Source organism: Salvelinus sp. IW2-2015, unplaced genomic scaffold, assembly GCF_002910315.2.
Source record: "Salvelinus sp. IW2-2015 unplaced genomic scaffold, ASM291031v2 Un_scaffold3247, whole genome shotgun sequence".
NCBI classification, from domain to species: domain Eukaryota; kingdom Metazoa; phylum Chordata; class Actinopteri; order Salmoniformes; family Salmonidae; genus Salvelinus; species Salvelinus sp. IW2-2015.
The window spans coordinates 1,099-7,905 of NW_019944534.1; the positions used below are offsets into that span (position 1 = coordinate 1,099).

Consider the following 6,807-nt stretch of genomic DNA (forward strand, 5'->3'; position numbering starts at 1 on the left):
GTAAACGGATTACATACAAAAAAACTGTAACTGTAATCCGTTACGTTACCAGCAAAAATATTGTAATCAGATTACAGATACGTTTGAAAAACTAGATGATTACTTTTACATTCAGAAAGGATGTTTGCGGAAAAAATCTTTGACACTTTCTGTTTTCTCAATGACATTCAAATCAGCATTGAAAAAAAGTGCACATTTAAATTTGTTCAACGTGAGCGAGTCTGACAATAAATCAGAGACCACTATGATGACACACCAAATGTGTTTGATGGATTGAGGGAAAAGAGGAGGAATAGTCTTTTGTAGGTTACAGTCCAAGCTATGTCTTCCAATGGTGCGACTGCTGTCGGCATCCAAAGATGATCCAACATGAATAAAGGCTTGGAGGTAATGATGACAGCAGTGGTATAGTCTACGCGATACAGATATCCCTTATTATTGATATCTACATAGCGCATTGATTTGAATCACACTGCTGCTCTCTCATTTAGCTATTTGCGCCTTATGGATTGTGGTTGTTGTGGATGGCTGTTCACAAATCTAAATGTGTATTTGAACCCAATAATGGTTCAATTCCAGAAGTTTAAGCTGCCTATCAATCATTGCTTTGAAACCAGTGGACATCCAGTGACAAATGCGCCCTTGCAACAGCTGCATAGTGGGGATCCCAGCCTATGGAATAAAAGTGAGGCTTTTATTGCTCAATATAATTCATGCTGATAAAATAAAATAATCCAAAGGCCTAATGGACACATACTCGAACTCGCACACTTTTGATAGACTTAAATCAAATCAAATGTTATTGATCACATACACATGGTTAGCAGATGTTATTGCAAGTGTAGCTATGTGCTTGTGTTTATAGTTCTGAAAGTGCATCAATATCTAACAAGTAATTTAACAATTCCACAACAACTACCTAATACACACAAATCTAAGTAAAGGGATGGAATAAGAATATGTACATATTTATAAATGGATGAGCAGTGACCTACCGGCATAGGCAAGATGCAATAGTTGGTATAAAATACAGTATATACTGTACATATGAGATGAGTAATGCAAGATATGTAAACATCATTATTAAAGTGGCATTAATAAAGTGATAGTGATCCATTGTTAGAGTGGCCAATGATTTCAAGACTGAACTTAATGGGCAATCTGTAGTTGCTACATTATATATATATATATATAACACATTGATTCTTGAAGAATATAACTTATAAAATGCCTCATGAGCTTAGTCAACTGTCACACTCCATGAGAACCCAAAATATAAGAAGAACTCTTTAAACAGCGGCATATTATCAAGATATCAAAGTGTCACCAACAAAAAGGTCAACAATAGGCCTACAGCAAATGCAGCATATGGCATACATTTTTCACATTTAAATAGCACTTTTCAGTAGTGCTCAAAGAATGCAATCCAATGAGCGCAGCATTTATTTTTCAACTCGAATCAATGAGCCCATCAGTCCTCCATGACAACAAAATCATAAACAACAGAGTAGGGCTGGCTAATAAGTCCTCATTTTGGGGTTATGCTCAGTAAAACAATTTGGCTAATTTACACTTCCATATTTCCAAGTCCTATTCTTGAAGATCAAGGGGTATAACATTTATTGACTGGAATTCTGATAGATTTAGGTTTTTAATGTAAAGATATAATTGAATCGTATTATTATATGTAGTAGAAAGCGATGGGTTAGAAGAAAGCCTACATAACCAACCCATCAAGTAAAATGTAACATCCAAATATGGCCAGCTTTGTAAACTTTAACATTGATTTATCCTTCAATAGATGTCGTTCAATTGGTAATATGCATTTTTTGCTTCTTCTAATGCCTCTTAAGGGGAAAGTAATCTAAAAGTAACTGAATGTAATCCGGTTACATTACTGAGTTTGGGTAATCCAAAAGTTACGTTACTGATTAAAATTCTGGACAGGTAACTGTAACAGATTACATTTACTAAGTAACCTACCCAACCCTGTTTATCCCAAATAGACTTCCCAAGTAATGTTATTTCCCTCTATACCAGGTATACTTTTTCTACATCAGTTGTATTCAAAATGTACCAACAGCCTAAATTACATTACTAAATGTTTATTTAGAGGCTTATTGGTTAATTTAGCCATATTCCCTTATTCTCTTGACAGTTTGTAAAGATGTCCTTCTGGTTGCTGCATCACACCTTCAACCCAGACTACACTTTACCTGACAGCAGCAGACTAGTGACCAGAAGTGATGTAATACTCACAGTGGACTGTCTGTTCCATGAGAGCCAGAGAGGACTCCTGGACTGTCCTCGCAATGATGCAGCGGTCAGCATGGTTCTGAAGAGGCTGAATGTACAGCCAAAGGTAGCTAACCCTAAGGTTAAACTTTTACCCTAATCTTAACCACACTGCTAACCTTATGCCTAACCTTAAATTAAGACCAAAAAACTAATTTTAGATTTGATACATTTTTACGATGTAGCAAATGTTGACTTTGTGGCTGTGGAGACCCTTGTTTATCTCATGCTGTTTAGTTTCATGTTCTCTTAGTTAGCCATTGGTAAATGGAAAGGGGTCAGTTGTACAACTGAATGCATTCAACTGAAATGGTCTTGCACATTTAACCCAACCCTTCTGAAACAGAGAGGTGCAGGGGCCAACGCTCCTACCCTCCAGGCCCACTGCCGCCCCCCGGAACAGATCACATCAAACCACAACTGCAATACAGTCAACAGAAAATAATCCCATAGCTGAAGAGTAAGTCTACTTTCCTCATTTTATTTAATTGACAATTCATGTTCAATATGAATACCATAACTATCATGAACAGTGGGTGGGGTGTCATGAAAGGTTTTGTGATCATTTAATATTCATGTCTTCAACAGGAATTAAACGGTAAGACATGGTTAAGTGGAAACTGGTAGTGCAGAATGAATGGAATGTTTTTTAGATGAGTAATTCTATGAATGTAGAATAGAACAGAGGCAGTAAGTACTTTTACAATAACACATTACTTTCACTTTCTAATTCCAATAAATCATGTGGTCCAGTGGAAGGACTGAGGTGGTAAAGTACTCTACAGCTGGATATTGTGAAAGATTAGAGCAAAAAAGTACATGTTTAGAATGTAAAATAGCCTCACACTGCTGTACACAGTTTGCACGGTAGAGAGAAGATAGTTTATCTTCATGGTTTGTACCCTGGTTGTAATTTGCCTATCCTGAATTGATCTATCTAGACTAATAAACCCCTTTGTCTGTTCATTTACTTTCTATAGATCCATGTTGGAACACATAGGTAATTTTCAACAGGGTTTTTGTATAATTTCATATTTATATTAAGGGGTGCACTATAAAGTAAATGGTGAAACCTACAATACTATTATAGCTGACTGAACCATGAACCAAATATCCTTTGTGCCAATTACCAAGAACATGAATACTTTTATCAATGACCTTTTCGACCTTCCTCTTGTCTGTTCAAAATCAGTGGCATGCAAGTTGAAACAGTACACAGTTGAGACTGGCAATACTTTGGATTCTCATCTTCAGTTTATGAGACAAGTCAACAACACCACAAGATGTTTACGGAAGTCGAGTCGCCAGTGGAGAGTGATGTCATCATGGCTTTCTGTCCCATCGTCTCCCGCGCCGGATGATATTTGAAGCAGCACTACAACAGATTCCAATACAGTATATTTATCCCCATGGTTGAGGAGTAACGGATTACATACAAAAAAACTGTAACTGTAATCCGTTACGTTACCCTCAAAAATATTGTAATCAGATTACAGATACGTTTGAAAAACTAGATGATTACTTTTACATTCAGAAAGGATGTTTGCGGAAAAAAATCTTGACACTTCTCTGTTTTCTCAATGACATTCAAATCAGCATTGAAAAAAAGTGCACATTTAAGTTCAAGCTGAGCGAGTCTGACAATAAATCAGAGACCACTATGATGACACACCAAATGTGTTTGATGGATTGAGGGAAAAGAGGAGGAATAGGCTTTTGTAGGTTACAGTCCAAGCTATGTCTTCCAATGGTGCGGACTGCTGTCGGCATCCAAAGATGATCCAACATGAATAAACGCTTGGAGGTAATGATGACAGCAGTGGTATAGTCTACGGCGATACAGATATCCCTTATTATTGATATCTACATAGCGCATGATTTGAACACACTGCTACTCTCTCATTTAGCTATTTGCGCCTTATGGATTGTGGTTGTTGTGGATGGCTGTTCACAAATCTAAATGTGTATTTGAACCCAATAATGTTCAATTCCAGAAGTTTAAGCTGCCTGTCAATCATTGCTTTTGAAACCAGTGGACATCCAGTGACAAATGCGCCCTTGCAACAGCTGCATAGTGGGGATCCCAGCCTATGGAATAAAAGTGAGGCTTTATTGCTCAATAATTCATGCTGATAAAATAAAATAATCCAAAGGCCTAATGGACACAGACTCGAACTCGCCACCTTTTGATAGACTTAAATCAAATCAAATGTTATTGATCACATACACATGGTTAGCAGATGTTATTGCGAGTGTAGCTATGTGCTTGTTGTTTATAGTTCTGAAAGTGCATCAATATCTAACAAGTAATTAACAATTCCACAACAACTACCTAATAACACAAATCTAAGTAAAGGGATGGAATAAGAATATGTACATATTTAAATGGATGAGCAGTGACCTACCGGCATAGGCAAGATGCAATAGTTGTATAAAATACAGTATAATTCTGTACATATGAGATGAGTAATGCAAGATATGTAAACATCATTATTAAAGTGGCATTAATAAAGTGATAGTGATCCATTGTTAGAGTGGCCAATGATTTCAAGACTGAACTTAAAGGGGCAATCTGTAGTTGCTACATTATATATATTAATATATATATATATATATATATATATACACATTGATTCTTGAAGAATATAACTATAAATGCCTCATGAGCTTAGTTCAACTGTCACACTCCATGAAACCCAAAATATAAGAAGAACTCTTTAAACAGCGGCATATTATCAAGATATCAAAGTGTCACCAACAAAAAGTCAACAATAGGCCTACAGCAAATGCAGCATATGGCATACATTTTTCACATTTAAATAGCACTTTTCAGTAGTGCTCAAAGAATGCAATCCAATGAGCGCAGCATTTATTTTTCAACTCGAATCAATGAGCCCAATCAGTCCTCCATGACAACAAAATCATAAACAACAGAGTAGGGCTGGCTAATAAGTCCTTCATTTTGGGGTTATGCTGAGGTAAAACAATTTGGCTAATTTACACTTCCATATTTCCAAGTCCTATTTCTGAAGATCAAGGGGTATAACATTTATTGACTGGAATTCTGATAGATTTAGTTTTTAATGTAAAGATAAATTGAATCGTATTATTATATGTAGTAGAAAGCGATGGGTTAGAAGAAGCCTACATAACCAACCCATCAAGTAAAATGTAACATCCAAATATGGCCAGCTTTGTAAACTTTAACATTGATTTATCCTTCAATAGATGTCGTTCAATTGGTAATATGCATTTTTGTCTTCTTCTAATGCCTCTTAAGGGGAAAGTAATCTAAAAGTAACTGAATGTAATCCGGTTACATTACTGAGTTTGGGTAATCCAAAAGTTACGTTACTGATTAAAATTCTGGACAGGTAACTGTAACAGATTACATTTACTAAGTAACCTACCCAACCCTGTTTATCCCAAATATGACTTCCCAAGTAATGTTATTTCCCTCTATACCAGGTATACTTTTTCTACATCAGTTGTATTCAAAATGTACCAACAGCCTAAATTACATTACTAAATGGTTTATTTGAGAGGCTTATTGGTTAATTTAGCCATATTCCCTTATTCTCTTGACAGTTTGTAAAGATGTCCTTCTGGTAGTGCTGCATCACACCTTCAACCCAGACTACACTTTACCTGACAGCAGCAGACTAGTGACCAGAAGTGATGTAATACTCACAGTGGACTGTCTGTTCCATGAGAGCCAGAGAGGACTCCTGGACTGTCCTCGCAATGATGCAGCGGTCAGCATGGTTCTGAAGAGGCTGAATGTACAGCCAAAGGTAGCTAACCCTAAGGTTAAACTTTTACCCTAATCTTAACCACACTGCTAACCTTATGCCTAACCTTAAATTAAGACCAAAAAACTAATTTTAGATTTGATAKATTTTTACGATGTAGCAAATGTTGACTTTGTGGCTGTGGAGACCCTTGTTTATCTCATGCTGTTTAGTTTCATGTTCTCTTAGTTTAGCCATTGGTAAATGGAAAGGGGTCAGTTGTACAACTGAATGCATTCAACTGAAATGGGTCTTGCACATTTAACCCAACCCTTCTGAAACAGAGAGGTGCAGGGGGCCCAACGCTCCTACCCTCCAGGCCACCTGCCGCCCCCCGGAACAGATCACATCAAACCACAACTGCAATACAGTCAACAGAAAATAATCCCATAGCTGAAGAGTAAGTCTACTTTCCTCATTTTATTTAATTGACAATTCATGTTCACTATGAATTACCATAACTATCAGAACAGTTGGGTGGGTGTCATGAAAGGTTTTGTGATCATTTAATATTCTATGTCTTCAACAGGAATTAAACGGTAGACATGGTTAAGTGGAAACTGGTAGTGCAGAATTTAATGATGTTTTTTGATGAGTATTCTATGAATGTAGAATAGAAAGAGGCAGTAAGTACTTTTACAATACAACATTACTTTCACTTTCTAATTCCAATAAATCATGTGGTCCAGTGGAGGACTGAGGTGGTAAAGTACCTCTAGCG

The 6,807-nt window shown here is 36.6% G+C and overlaps 2 long non-coding RNA genes across 2 annotated transcripts; both read left to right on the forward strand.

The window, feature by feature from the left end:
- Positions 1 to 2,641: 2,641 nt before the first annotated feature.
- Positions 2,642 to 4,396, forward strand: LOC139025773 (uncharacterized). The gene is made up of 3 exons (XR_011477393.1): positions 2,642 to 2,755; positions 3,276 to 3,295; positions 3,488 to 4,396. It is a non-coding gene; the product is annotated as an uncharacterized lncRNA (long non-coding RNA).
- A 1,015-nt stretch (positions 4,397 to 5,411) lies between these two features.
- Positions 5,412 to 6,480, forward strand: LOC112075581 (uncharacterized). The gene is made up of 2 exons (XR_002895003.2): positions 5,412 to 6,089; positions 6,371 to 6,480. It is a non-coding gene; the product is annotated as an uncharacterized lncRNA (long non-coding RNA).
- Positions 6,481 to 6,807: the final 327 nt, after the last annotated feature.